The sequence below is a fragment of the Scleropages formosus genome, chromosome 12 (assembly GCF_900964775.1).
Source record: "Scleropages formosus chromosome 12, fSclFor1.1, whole genome shotgun sequence".
NCBI classification, from domain to species: Eukaryota; Metazoa; Chordata; class Actinopteri; order Osteoglossiformes; family Osteoglossidae; genus Scleropages; species Scleropages formosus.
In genome coordinates, this window is record NC_041817.1 from 1401462 (window position 1) to 1416641 (window position 15180).

Sequence of the window (15180 nt, forward strand, 5' to 3'; positions counted from 1 at the left end):
TCTGATCTGTTGGCCCATGGTAGTCACCTTACAAGGTGTCACAGAGAAGCACCTGGGGAGGAGTGTCAGAAAATAGACCCCACGGCACAAGAGCAGTCATCAGTTTAGATAATGGTATGGTGACTCAGGCCTACTGATCACTCATCGCAACTGTGAAACATTTCTAAAAACACTTCGCCCACTTCATTCCCAGTCCTCCAATATACCCCAGACTCCAATAACAGCATTCTCAGCCAGTGGCCTTTTATGAAACTACAAGGCAGATGCTTTCCCACAAGAAGGGCAACGAGAGGAGTGGCACAACTTGGACAAACCCTAACGAAATCAGGAACCATTCTGGAGTGCCCCCAGTCCCATCCTCCCGTTTGCAGTCGCACCAGAGAAGGACAACGTTTGTGATCCCGAGTAGCGCGCACTATTGTTCACGATATGACACCGATGCTAGAAAGCACGATACAATGGGAAGTTACATTTAGAACTAATGGGATGGTAAAAGCCAATTCACTCTTTCAAAGCTTCTGCAAAGGCTGCATAATAAATTATGGATGACCTGTTGAAGGAAGCTCTGAGCAAGAGACAAAACTGCTTGTTAAAATATCTGTGCTTCCCTGCGGCACAATCCCTGCTCCACACACTTCTCATGGTATCAGTAAGGCTATAAATAGCACTTTTTAGGTCTGCATTTACTGATTCCGGAGGCCATTTTGTAGGTAACATACAGCAATAAGACAAATATCAGTAAGACATGACGACTGAATACTGAGCCAGTTAAAAAGGCCTGCAGGCTCTACAGTATCACTGCCATGTTTAGTTCAAGTTTATTGTCATAGGTACAAGTACCATGAAATTCTTCCTGAATGCTTCTCCACAGACTATGGACAAAGACAGAGACAACAGAAATACTGCACAAACAAAACAATGACAGTCTAACCACATTCATCACATTTAGAAACCTCAACCATACTGTGCCAGCATTATGAGACCTGGATGCAACATAAACTGTTCTGTCCTGCTCAGGAGCTGACCTGGACGGTGTGGAATGGACCTCCACAAAACCAAGAACGCGAGTTACCTCAGGGTTGGACCAAGAACCTTGACCCTCAAAGCTACTATTTCTTCCCCAAACCCAAGACCCCAGAGAATTCATCTTCACATGCCTGTTAGCACAAAGCAGCTTCACATTTTACAAGTTCACACAGTTGTGTTATATACTGGGACGTGATGCTGCTGAACATCCTCAGAAAGGTTACCTATGAAACATTGTTGCCTGCAACGAACGGCAGCTTCTGAGTATGTTGCAATGAAGTCGTAACTCAATGCGACTAACAGAGGTGGTGTTCTGGGGGGGTCTAGCAGAGCTGAATCAGTTCCCACCTTGAAAAAAAGCCAATAAGACACCCTACATGAAAAACATGTTATGAAACATCTTATGTTTTCATTAAATACACTCCAACTGAATTCAGCTTTCATGCAAAAACAGGAAGCAACTTCAGCCTGTTCCATTTTGTCTTGTTCTACTTAACAGCATGAATGAATTACAATCATTAAGATTGGATAAAATGTTTATCTCACTGTAAACCAAGTATTCCTTCAGGCCATACATCTGGAGTTAATGTACATCACCCTCTAAATAAGGTTCTCAGTATCAATTCTTTCCTTTACAAACAAAGACTTCCTAGTACATATGTTAAAAGCAAAGAGGAAGAAACTTACTTGCCAATTTTGGCAAATATTTTGAATGACAGTTAGCTGACATGCAAAGTAGTAGGATGGCAGACAGCACCAGTCTATAATGATCAGAAACAAAGTTTAAAATTATCCAAAAAAGGCCAGAGATAGCCTGGGAAAACGTTTAGTGCTTTCCACACAGATAATGGCCTTACACCAATTGTAATCAAAATTGTCTTCTTTAAAAGACAGGAAGACCTATTAATAGCAATACAAGCAGTGTTAGCCTTTTATTTAGTATTTTAATTAATGGAACTGAGGCACTCATGTATGTCAGCAGAGCTGAACAGTGGGGGGGACACCCACTTCCTCATCCGCTTCCCACAGGAACGAATTCCCACAACCTTTGTTTGACGTGCCTAAATTAGCCGAACCCTCCCAAGCGAACAGGGCAGAGCTGGCAACGTGTCACCTAGTAACACAAACGCTTGTTCCCGTTCTCTCCCCAACCCATCACCTAGTCGGTGGTCTACAGCTCTAAGCTACTGCGAGAGACTGATGATTCAATCGTGATGAGAGACAGCAAGCCTTAGCAGGAGGACACGGAGACCTTTGGCACTGGGCTGTAAAGTGAAGCCCGGGTGCCTCGGCTCCGTCGGCTCCGTCATCTCCCGATACAGCCTGCTAGCACCGTGCCTCAAATTGTCCCGAGCGAACCAAAGGCCTGCAACTGCGGGACAGAACAATACCCACATCTCAAAACACTGCTCCGTAAACAGGTCACAGGAAGTCCGAGCACTACACGTGAGCTTCTCGGAAAGAGGAATAATACAAACATCATATCGAAAAGGAAATAAGGAAGCAATCAGGATGGGTTGGAAGCCAAACAAACACAACTTCCGGGCTGTTCTTTTAAGTTCACTGTAAGCACATGGTTTATCACCACACCTGGTCCCTAGGGCCAACCCTGGTCACTGAGGCGAGAGGCCACAGCATTCAGAAAACAAACCAAGTTCAATCCTTGTGACATCATGGGGGTCTTATAACTACTGGCTCAGGTTGAATTAAATTTAGAGAAATAAAATCTGAACTCACCAGGCAAAGCAGCCCAACCTGCAGCACTTGACGAACAAGGTAAGCCACTTGGAGACTTTGAAAGGTGGGCTAAGCTCTTTCTCCTGACCTCAGGCTAACAAGCAAGTAAGTAACAAGAAACAATTCACCGAACACACCACCGAGTTCTTTGGCTCCAATCTCTTTCTGTCTCATCAATTAGGGCAGAACACTAGTGCTGGTCTAGTCAGACAGCTGGTGAGATTTTCCCTCACCTTCACCAATTTATTAGGACAACAGCATCAAAAGAAACAAAAAAAAAAAAAAGGCAAAGGGGCCAACTTCCAGCGAGATGACTTCCTTGAGCCATGACAGTTTCTGGAAGCAATCGCTAACTCCTTGTAGTAACCCTTCACTCCAACCAGCCCCTCCGGTGCGAAGTGATTTCCTTCGAGTCCTTCGGGCACTGGAACCTCTTCTCAGATTCCTCTTCATCTCCTACTTCATCTTCCGTGTCTCCACGAAGACCTCTCTGGCCCCCAGCCAGCATCACACCCCCCCCCCCCCCACATTTTTTTTCCCCAGAGTGCTCTCTTCTCCTTCACCAAGTAATGACAATTCTTGCCTAAATAAGGGCAATCTACATAATAAAGGGAGGACAGCAGAGCTGAGTGGTGTATAACCTTTGCTTCCTTCACGGGAGATTAACAAAAATAGAGAAAAAACAAAGCACGCAAGTAGGCCGAATGACAAATATTGCCACAAAATGCTTAGTTCTAGGGTACCGCAGGGACGAACGCAGGCTGCACGCCATTTTCTAAAGGCGGAAGGGCTTATAAATAAAACCAGCATTCTCGAGAGATGAGTGTTCACAACAATCTTTATGTGAATCCAGCAAGCTTTTGGTATTCTAACTGCATGCACAACTGATTTCAGCCTGGGAAAGCAAAGCATTAAATTTGGATGAAGTCATCAACAGAAACAAAATAAACGCTGCTGAAATAAACTGCTGATAAACACCGGTTAGGCCAGCTGCAATGTAATAAACCTCACGAAGCCACCGAAAACCTTAATAAAATACGCTCAGACGTTTAGCCAGAAAGGAAGGGACTTAATGATCATGTCATTATAATTACATTTTGGATAATGAATAGAAAGAGGTATTCCAAAGCCAGGGATACAGCCTGTATTTTACTTAGAGCAGCACAAACGACGCCACACGTCTATCTCCATTTGAGAAGAAATGGATCTTTTCCCTACTGCTGTAACCCATGCATTTGAAATACACAATCCAAGATCATGATGTCATGGGAAAAGAACATGAAGGTGATTTTTTTTTTTTTTTTTTTAAAAAACCCACTTGAACAAATGATGGTCCAGCTCACTGGCATTTTCAGGGTTCAATAGAGCTAACACTGCAGATTTTCTCACCAAAACATTTGGTTGGAATTGCAGTCTGTTCAAGATGGTGGTCAGATAAACATGGACTATTTAAATGTGTCAACCAGAGTTTGGTGAAACATTTTAGCGTGTTTCACTCAATGAAAGTACAGAAGCCAAGAACTTTAATTTATAAGCCTGTTAAAACAGTAACTGTCAATGTACTGCTATTAAAAAATAAGAACCGTCAACTGACCACTCAACCGGCAAAGTACCAAAGAACCGAGCAGCAAAATTGCCAACATGTCACTAAAGCCAACTAAACTGTTGCAGAAGTTTCTTCCAGTCTATGTTGTTTGTAGTCGCCCAACATTAACATTCTGGCATTGACTGTTTTTACATCAAGCCTTTCAGTGTGACTCTAGGTGTCTGGCAGTAGATGGGAAAACAAGCTTGCCCTGAAAGCCACTAAATTCTGGTTTTAACATTTATTCAGTTAGCTGATGCTTTTCTCCAAAGCAACTTACAATGTTAAGGTACCTATAAAACTTTTACCCATTTATACAGCTGGGTAATTAAACTAAACCCATTTAGGGTACCTTGCTCAATGGTACTGCAGCAGCAAGTGAACCACTTGATCCAAATGCAGCAGCTATACACTAGCCTACCAGCTACCCTGCAGGACTTAAAACATATCAAACTTATATTTATCATACAGGCTATGATTTTTCACAATACGCTGATAGATTGGGAGAAGTGCTAAAGCATTCCTGCAAGAGCCTGTAGAGGAAGAAGGACATTACATGGATATTCAGAGAAAAAGTGAGAATGGGACCCACAAAGAGCAGGGTTTCCAGGCAGCGTTCGAGACACAATAAGAGTCACAATAAGATCAGTTGAAATACAAATAGTTCAGAACGTGGATTTACGTAGCATTTCCATTTCCCACGCAAACATTTTGAAGTATTTCATAATTTCACGGATTTCCGACATCCTACGGACAAACCAGCGTCACGCTAGCAGTTAAGCGGCGTGACCGAAATATGCTCCTTCACAATACCAGAACGAATGGCACTCGGTCCTCCACAAGGAACCGCGCGCCGTGTACGGCGGGACCTCTTTCTCCGGTCCAGTCCGGATCCTGGAGATCCATTCATCCATGCCGACCCTCTAATGGGACAGGCAATGTTCTAAACAGACTCCTGCTCTGGCAGGAGCACAAACAGCACGTGTAAGCAATTACGCCACGCGCGCTCCCCCACACATTCCTCACCACCGTGATGGAGAAGACGGGCCTGGAAGCGGAGGATAACGGTGATCGCTCCCGCAGACGCCGAGCCTCTCGGGAGACGAGGGCTGTCCCGGAAGGGGTCGCCATTTGGAGATCTGAAATTTGCCGCTTTTTCGTAATGCGGTCCAGGCCAAAATGGAAGGCCGCTTTACTCTGTGCCGTGTGGCCTTGTTTAAAAAGGTCTCGGGGCTTTCAGAGCTTTTATTATCCCCATCATCAACATCATCTATGGGAAGGCAGAAGGGGCTACAAGGTGCAGTGCCGCACTTTTCCCCCCACAAAATGCTGCTGGTATGCGCAGAGTCAATATTTGCCCGAAACGGCACACAGAAAGCTCTTAGCACATCCAGCAGCTGGGTTGAGGGTCCATGTACCAGAGCATGTGAAAAAACACCAAGTGGTGTTTGGTGCAAACCAAAGGGAAATTTCTTCAGTTTAAATTAAATCTTAACATGCATAAATTGCCTCATTCGCCACTGTCCCTTTACGAAATCCTTCACAAGCTCCGATTTTCACATGTACCAGCCACTTTTTTTGGCGTGGGATTTGAGGCACCTCACGGGATTAAGAAAGAGTAAACGTACTCGATCGCAGCGTCCGCGTCGAAGAAACACAGTGGACCGCATTTTTCACGGGACGGATGCGAGAGTGCGGTGCAGCACGTGAACGGGCAGCGATCGTAAATAAGCGAACGCACCGTTTCCATAGAGCTCCTCCAACAAATGATGCCGCCGATTTCCTTAGAGCTTCACGAACCCCCGAAAAGAGCATTTTAAAGAACCGAAGCGATAAGCACAAAAACAAGTTAACTTGTCACCACTCCTTGCTGAGGGGTGAGGAATCTGCAAGAACCAGCGCTGACGTATTTCAATAAGAAGAGTCGGTTATTTCCTGGGTATCAAGTCACTGGATCGGACGCCTCTCTGGGCTCCGAGCCACCTCGGAATTCGGACGACTGAAAGAGAAAAGTGTACTCGTAGGGACGTAGGAGGGCTCCACGGCAGCGCAGACCAAGGGCCCTTTGCAGTAACGATGACCCAGAGTTGCCGCGGATCTGCTGGAACTAAGCAGTTACAATCATAGCTGAAGAAGTGCGGGGGGGGGGGGGGGGGGGGGGGGGGAGCCCAGAGGTTTAGCCATGCATACAAAATAACGGCTCCTTTTCGCACCACTTTCGAATTACCATACTAGTACTCCACAAACATTTGGATCTGTAAAACAGCCTTACGCATAAACACATCACATGTATTAATATCAAGTGCATAAAATGCAGATCCTCATTACACTGCCACAGGTGCATCACTGTACAAGACATTTCTCATGCACTATTTTGTTTTTCAACACTGCATCAATTTAGCTGAGAGAAAAAGACACTGGAAAACTGAAATAATGGCATTACTGCATAAGTACACAAGCTGTCATTTACAGTACTTATATAAGGACAGCATTCCAGCTGTTTGGGTTGTATTGAGGGACCGCACACGCCGACTCGATAACCCCCAAGACACACCCAGGGAGCAGCATACTGGCATATTAGAAAAGACTTGTGGACACGGCAGTCTCCGGCAACGAGAGAGACGGGACAGAACAGACGGAAGCCGAGAGCGAGCGTAGCAGCAGCTCCGAGATGCTGTGATGAGAGGAGATTAGGAACGACGGCCTGGAGGGACGCGATGCTGAAAACCACAATCCCGCACCTCAAACGCCTCTTTGAGAAGCATCGTGAACGGAGTGTCTGACAGCCAATCGAACCCATATAACTCCATGGCACACAAAACATATAAGAGCAAGCAGCTTATCGCATTCAACAAATGACGCGCTGATCGCGAGTGACCCGTCAGAGTGAAATGTACAGGGGGGAATAACTTTCACTGCGACCTTTTTTGTTTTTTTGAATCAGAATCGCTTAAAGAGATGCAACTGAGCAAAGGAAACAGGGGAACAACAATTACAGTACACAACACAGTGTAACTGGCTGAACAGACTTAAGCATTTAAAAAAAATCTGTAAGGGGAAAAACAGTTATAGGGTTAGCTGAATAGTCTGCGAGAGGTAGCGTAAGGAGCCATGCAAGCGGAAGGTCCTCAGTGCGAATTTCTGTCCACGCCGTCCAAAAACAAGCGTGCTGAAAGGGCCCCCCCCGACACCTCCCGTATCGTGAGACACCCAGCTATGCAAATGAGCAATCGTGCGGACAAAAGCCTCTATTTACCGTTTTCCCAGGATTGCCTTCCATCATCCCAGCCCACAGTCGCCGTTGTCATAACTACACAAAGAGGCAGCCCCTGCTGACCCTGCTTGAGATCTTAAGATGCACCGTTTTCAGAACGGGGGGTGGGGGGAGAGAGACAGGTAAGCATAATGAAACTGGATTCAGTTTTAGAAAATGCAGGAAGGGCTACTGAAGAATTTAATATCCGTTAACTGTATATAATTTACAGCAGAAAATGTACTTCTGCTTCCATATGGTAACAGCTGTGCTAAATCTTAGCCTTAAAAACAAGAAAGCAAACATGTGGAGCAACAGCGAGTCTGAGCGGACGTACCCTTCCAGTAAATGTAACAGCAGAGATGAGTTTCAGTGCCCAAGTATTGAAATGCATATTTCATTTGGTCTTGCACACCTACTAGTCACGGTGACCGTACAGGGGGCAAGCATCCCTCCTTCAACCGAGCCGGTTTTACAACAGAGTCGAGGACCCGGCGCGTCCAATCGCCGAACGCTGCCGGACCCCGAAGGCCACGGACGAAGTCTGGAACCACCGAGCCGGCTTTGCGGTACCGCGCTTGCAGGACGACTTTTACTGTACGCGGCGCTCGTGTCCCAGCTCTCCAAGGAGGCTGCCAGACAGCCAAAATTACAAGGTTATCTGTACAGCAAGCTGAAAATAAAAAGAGGTAAACAATGAGACAGTCAAAAAGAGAGCAGACAGCTGTGAGTCTCCATATTTCTGAGACTTCATTGCTAAAGGGCCAGTTTGCATCCAAGACATGCTGATAGCAGCGAATATTAACAAGAAATCAGAACCTGGAAGTCCTTACCAAAAATGTCCTTTCATATCTTATTTCTGTATTAACCTAAGTTGGGCTTGACAATTAACAAAAAGCAGGTACCCGAACAACCCTTTATGGTTCCTCTGAGAACAACATACCTGGTTTGTAACAGGGTAAGGATAACATTTAGAAGACTAGATCACGTCACAGACAGCTCTGCCTTATCCCACGGAAATTCACATACAGTTTACAGAACTGACCAGAAAAGCAAAAAACAGGTATATTTCTCAAAGAATGCATCAGAATAATTATTTCACATTTAACCAAAGCCTTTGGTGAGAAGTTCTAAATACTCTGCACTAATGACAATTCTCCACCCATTTAGCCAACAGAGCAATGCAACTCGCATTCACCCGCTACAGGCAATTTACAGCTACCAATTCACCTGAAAAACATGTCTGAACTGTGGGAGGAATCACGAACGCAGAGAGAACTATGGAAACGCCACACAAACTGAGCTGAATTCCAGCCAGCATCCAAACCCACAGCCCAGGAGCTGGGAGGCACCAGCGCTACTCACTGCAGAGGTAGCACGGTGGCACAGCGAGTAGCGCTGCTGTCTCACAGCACCTGGGTGTCTGCGTGAGTTTCCTCTGGGTGCTCTGGTTTCCTCCCACACTCCAAAGACATGCCGTTCAGGCTCACCCATAGTGTGTGAGTGACAGAGTGTGTGTGTGTGTTCCACTGATGTATGGATGAGTGGCCCATTGTAAGTAGAGTATCTAGCAGTGTAAGTCACCTTGGTGAATAAGGTGTGTGGGCTGGTAACACTACATAGTATCCGTTGAAAGTCACTTTGGAAAAAAAAGCAGCTGCTAAATAAATAAATGTAGGCTGCATACACCACTGTGCAAACAGTATGAATAATATAAGATGCTATTTGTGTTGTTCAGTAACAACATGACATGGTTTTTTTTTCTCTTTTTTGGGATTTTGGCAAATTGAAAACTGCCCAATACTTTGAAATCACAAATGTGTTGATCATCAAAATATAAAGTAATGCCTTTATTGTAATGCCCAAGGCATACTTCATGATTGTTCACACATGTAGGTAACCTAGTTTAATTTAAAAAAAAAAAAAGCCAATTTCACTAACATATTATACAATTAACAGTTGAATATATAACTACAGTATTATTACAGTGTTATTGTTTTAGTCTAAACAACCATAATAATGGTTATTCGGGGGGGGGGTCAGGTCTCCATCCAATCCTTAAATAAAATGTATTAATGTGGAGAATTTCTAAGGATCAACAAGTGTCCAACATGCCTGTGGTATGATTTATACAATAAATTTTTTTTCTTCTTTTTTAACAGAATGCTGCTAAAAACCTGTTCTCCACAAGGATTCTTTATTTCAGCAGGAAATTAAATTTAATGACAGTACTACCGGCACTAAATAAGTGGCTGTTTGGTGCCTGTTAATCTGCACGTTAAGCGGCGAGAGAACGGCAGAGCTCATTAACAAGCGTTTGAACGTGAAACGCGGCCGTGCGTAAATCCACGGGCCAACGCAAAGTGAGGAACGAGATTCTTTTAAAGCACAAGACTGAGAAAAATCAACATACCTGCATGTCTAACAAAACCGCTGCATTAGAACACAAAAGCCATTATGAGTGACTACCTCACGTTGCAACATGATATAGTTAATGACTATTGTGAACCATAACAATCCAAACAATCAGATCTTATTCATAGCAAAGCACTGAAGTTTTGGGGGACGCATCAAAACACCTGCGAGGCTTAGCTCGCAGGACACGCAGCCTCCAGTTTTTCCCGGGAATCGAGCGAACTGAAGACGGGACTCCTGGACGCCACGGGTTTCTGCCGGACGTTTGCGGCTCGACACGCGAACCCAGACGAACGACGTGGGAAACGTGCGGGGATCTATCTTTACAGCGTGGTCCAAGCGGTCGTCGCCGCTGGCCCAACGCCAACTCCTTCAGAGGATCAGGAGTAGTTCAGACGTGTCTCAGCGGGTTATCGTGACACCGCACGGAACTGACTGTTACCCCCCAGGGAGAGGAGCGTGTCAGCGCTGACGTGACGGGATCCTGTCTAGCCATGGGAAAAGGCTTGGGGATACATAAAAAGCAACTTATCTTTCACCTAACACTGTACCTCTTTACATCAGCATCACTGGGGTGATGACAAGGCACAAGTTCATCCTGCACAGATGAGATTACTTCGCCCTGAGGGCCCCCCATTTTTGACTAGCAGTCGATACCAACATGTTAAGAACATGAACATGAAATAATGCAGGTGTTGGTTCAAATTCCAAAGGGGCAAGAACATATGACTTGATTTATTCTGTAAATTATAGCCTTAAAGAAGCGTGCGTGCTTCTACACATTTTAATGTTGGACAAAAACAGATAAAATAATGTTAACAGTGGAAATAAGGATTAAACGCCAATTTTAACGCACACAATGTCTACAACCGCTTGTCCCGAGCGGGGTCGCGGTGAACCGGAGCCTAACCCGGCAACACAGGGCGCAAGGCCGGAGGAGAAGGGGACACACCCAGGACGGGACGCCAGTCCTTCGCAGGGCACCCCAAGCAGGATTTGATACCGGACTCATCTTAATGACATAGTTCCAATGCTTAAGGACATAAGAAAGCCAAATACTCCCTCGCTAAAAACAATTCCGGGGTTTGCCGACAACGTCACCGCGCGCATGAACGATCGCCGAAGACAACTAAAGCTCGAGCATTCCGCCAGGGCCGCATCTCATTCGAATCTCTATTCGCCCAGTTTATCAGGTCTCGCTTTACAGCCCATCACGGCTTTGCTTGCGTCACACTTCAGCGCCCGGACGGCACCATCCAACAATTACACCAACATCTCATCGGCGCCAGGAGTCGGCCAAGGCACCGGGGCCAATCCCGAGCCTCCGCCCGGCTCCTTTCATCCCGTTGCCGTGGAAAGCTGCGCCCTTGCCGAGGGTGCGCTCCGGGAAGCTGGAGCAAAGTCCAGCCGGGCAGCCGTGGAACGAGGCACCTGCACGCTCGCTTGGGAGCGAAAGAAAACCCCGATACGATAAGCTGGTCCGATCTGACCCGCAGAACGGGGGGGGGGCACGTGCCAACCTCTGACTAAGAGGTAGGTCATTCTGTGGAGCTGCCTCGCTCTGTGGGTTTCGATCTGTTTGATTGCGGTTAAGCATTCACTGGCAAAGTTTAAAGTCTGCACGCCCTCGCTGGGCAAACAGCCCCATGCTGACATTAACCACTTTGGACTTATTACCCTCCCAGGCTTCCGGACCACAATATCCTTCCGACTTTACGCTACTTGTGGCGGGTCAGGGGTGTGCAGCTGTCGCACTGATCCTTGCAGGTGACAACTTGGACAAAATTCAGATGCGATGCAGTATCTGGAGCAACTCTCATTACAGCTCCCTGGAAGCTGTGCCAATCTCTTCACGATGGCTCACGATTTATGATCTCTCTCTCCACCGCAGCAAATGAGAAACATGCTAATTCTCCACAGCTGTTCAGCGGGGAGACGGTGAATCTTGCTCTTAGATGCTCATGCAGACGCATCGCAACGAATCCGCAGGGAAGCAAGGTGAGATTCCGCCGTCGGCCGCTTACAGCTACATCTGGATCTGTGGGATTTACTGCATAAACGGGCATAAGGACAATATTCGGTCACAACACTAAGGCCATCGCCACGCCCTTTTTTTTTTCTTTTTTTTGCATACTGTGGTTTGAAGCAGTATTTTCTCAAGAAAATGGAGTCGCTCAAAATAGTTTCCCTGGGGTGGTATGAAAGCTGTGTTTGCACTCCTTATTTCTGTAACTGACCCACTCTCACATCCAGAAACTAAAACCCTCGTACAAATTACACCGAACATCTCGGCAATAAACCGCTCCAGCCAGAGTTACCGAATATGATTCGATGCTTTTTTTCTCCCCTCCAGCGCTTGACTAACATTCCAGAAGCATCCAGCGCAACAAAATAAAGAGCGCGATGACACGCATTCGGACAGAGGGCGCCGCGCGCAACGCCGGACAGCGGGAGCGTAACACGAACAAAGTATCGTGTCACGAAATCCCAGTTTAAAAACTCCACAGTACGCTCAGTCTTATCCATGCGTAAACAGAGAGGCTGAATTAGCAGGACTTGAGAATATAGAAGGAGCTTCCAACACCGAAATTGAAGGGGAAAAAAGTGAGACATAATGGAAAAGGTGAATAAGAGAAGCTCGTATTTTTTGAGCTGTTCTCTTTTGACACGCTGCTATTATGTATAAGAGGCTATATATGCTGCAGGTGTGCGGCGCCAATGATTCATACGACGGCGCGGGGATTTTTCTCTCCCCGGGCAGAGCAAGTCATAGCCACCGAGGAGGCCTCTGCACTTTACCTCTAGGTTACGAAAAAATAAAACCCCGCATAACTACACGGTGAGGTCGGCCGAATTCGCCGCAATAACAGGGAGGTCCGAGACAATTACGGCGCGCGGGGTCGGCGCGACACGCACGCTGCTCGCCAAGCGCTCGAAGGCCGCCGTCGACGGATATTCGCGGGACGGCGGCCCCTCGACCAAAAGCGGAGACTCGCGGATCGCATCAAGCGCTGGACTTCAGACGTACGAGCAGATACGTGAAACTGTCGCTCGTAAATGTGCGACTGCGCATTGATTGAAAGAATCAGAACGAAGTAGAAGGAACACGCAGGTTACCCTTTCATTTCATCCAATTTAATCGAAGAAACATGTGCCGACTATCCAGCGCCTTGAAGATGCTCACAATCATCTCAATCGTTCGAGAACGCCACCGGCCCCCGCCCTCCCCCACTGACTCTGCTGGCCGATGTCTTCGTGCCCCTTGGCTCAGGTCTTCGGTGCCAGCGCCTGTTCACTGCCAACTGGCAAAGGACCATGGGAACCAAACGCTCCCCGGTGACCGGAGAGCTTGCCGAATGGAAATGCCCACTCGGGGCCGAAGACAGTAGCGGAAAAGCACTCCCCCCCCCCATTTGCCCCTCTCTCGTACGGAACACCAGCGGTAACGGGCACAGCAACAAAGCCGCGTGGCGATTGCCGCCCGTCAGCTGCCCGCACACTGCTTAGCGAAGCACGTGTGGGGGTGGGTGGGTGCGGCCAGGAGCGCGGTCCACTTCCACCTCCGATACGAGTTCCAGACCAAAACGGCGCGGATGTGGTGGCCCTAGGCGGGATCGTGTAGGGGGCTCGTTGCCCGTTTGAAAAATCCCCAGAAACGATGATGTCGGCCTCACGGGCAGATCAATTTCAGCCTCGACAAACAACAGCACCGTGGCGAAGGACGAGGAGGATCTCTAACCTGAAGCTTGCTGCTTTACTGGGATTCCCCCCCCGGCCCATGTTCATTCAAAAATGGAATTTTTTTAAATGAACAAGGAAAAAAGTCATAGAAATGTAGTTTTCACACCGTATAAAAATCACAGTCTCGAAACGAAAGTTCCCAGCATTTCTATCTGAATCTGATATTTTTGACGTTTAAGAATATATTTCACCCCATTAATAATATATTATGACAATAAGCTACTGCGAGTAATCTGCTGGAAATTCTCCTCTGCGTTGAGAACATGATGATCTGGAGAAGAGGAACATCTGGCCACTGAGCCGCATCAAGTACACAGAGGAGAGGGGGGTACAAGCAGCAGCGCGGCTTTCATCGGACCCCGATTAAATCAAATGTGACACGTGAGAGCGAACAACTTCCGGAGGGGGGGGGGGCTGTGCTCCCCACGGCACGTGAGCCGCAAGTGTAAAGAAGGACCGCGAACGACCGCAGGATCCGACTGGAGTGGTGGAGGAGGAGTGGGAGCCCCAGAGCCCCGAACTCGCTCATTACACTTTGTTACAAAACACACACAAACAACCCACAACTGTGCCAAACAAACTAAAACCTCAGCAGTTGTTGTTGTTGGACACCAGACTCCCCGAGCGGACAGTCGCTGCTGGACGATTGACTACTTCTTCTGCCAAACAACAGCGAAGACACACAAAATGCCGACGGACGGACTTCTCTCACCAAAGTTTGCCACTCGTCCGGCCCACGGCAGCCAGGCATCGACGGCTCGCGCGATACGAGCAAAACGCACCACACACAGACGAGCGTAAAATGTTAACGCGGAGCTCGTCCACTCGGTCACGCAGCGAAGCCCCGCGCGCTCTTCCGGCAGCGCAACTTTGACACACACGGCGGCGCCAAAAAGTTTGACGAACTTACTGCTGAGAAACGCTCCCACGACCGTGTATCTGCGGACGAGAGTGATGCGCGGTGTCCCGCAGCCCTGAGGCGCACCTTCCTCCCCCCCAGCTTTTCAACTAAGTAACTAAGCGCAGCCAGTCAGTCAGCCAGCCAGCAGCAGGAACCTTGAGACCTTCCAGCTTCCTCCAACTTCACCCGAATTGCAACAGAGAACTACACACGTTAGCCACTCATTCCGCGCGTGCTCCAGAAACGAGCGCAGAGCTTAAAAACGGAAAACGCACTTTACCTGCTCTGAGTCACGAGCGCGCGCGCGCGGCCGAAAACTTTATCCGACGTCGGGCTCCACATGAAAGAGCGCCACTCGCCGAGGCTCGAGCTCCTCCTCTCCCCCCACCATCGCTGTGAGGTCATGCGGGAATGCGGCGCGCTCCTCACGTGGTGCGCCGCGTACCGCCGAGCGACCCGTTAAACGGGGCCCCGCGAACGCGCCGAGCGACCGACCAACCGCTCAGCGGCTCGTTACTGTTA

At 47.7% G+C, this 15180-nt stretch overlaps 1 protein-coding gene across 7 annotated transcripts in view; it reads right to left on the minus strand.

Moving 5' to 3' along the window:
* LOC108927934 (protein TANC1-like) overlaps positions 1–15180 on the minus strand; it is a 109676-nt gene extending 94496 nt beyond the window's left edge. For 4 of the 7 annotated variants that reach the window (XM_018741597.2, XM_018741598.2, XM_018741595.2 and 1 more), the window contains exon 1: positions 14939–15180. The gene's annotated coding sequence lies outside the window, so the exon portion shown is untranslated. The other 3 variants (XM_018741592.2, XM_018741593.2, XM_018741594.2) reach the window with 3 other exon arrangements.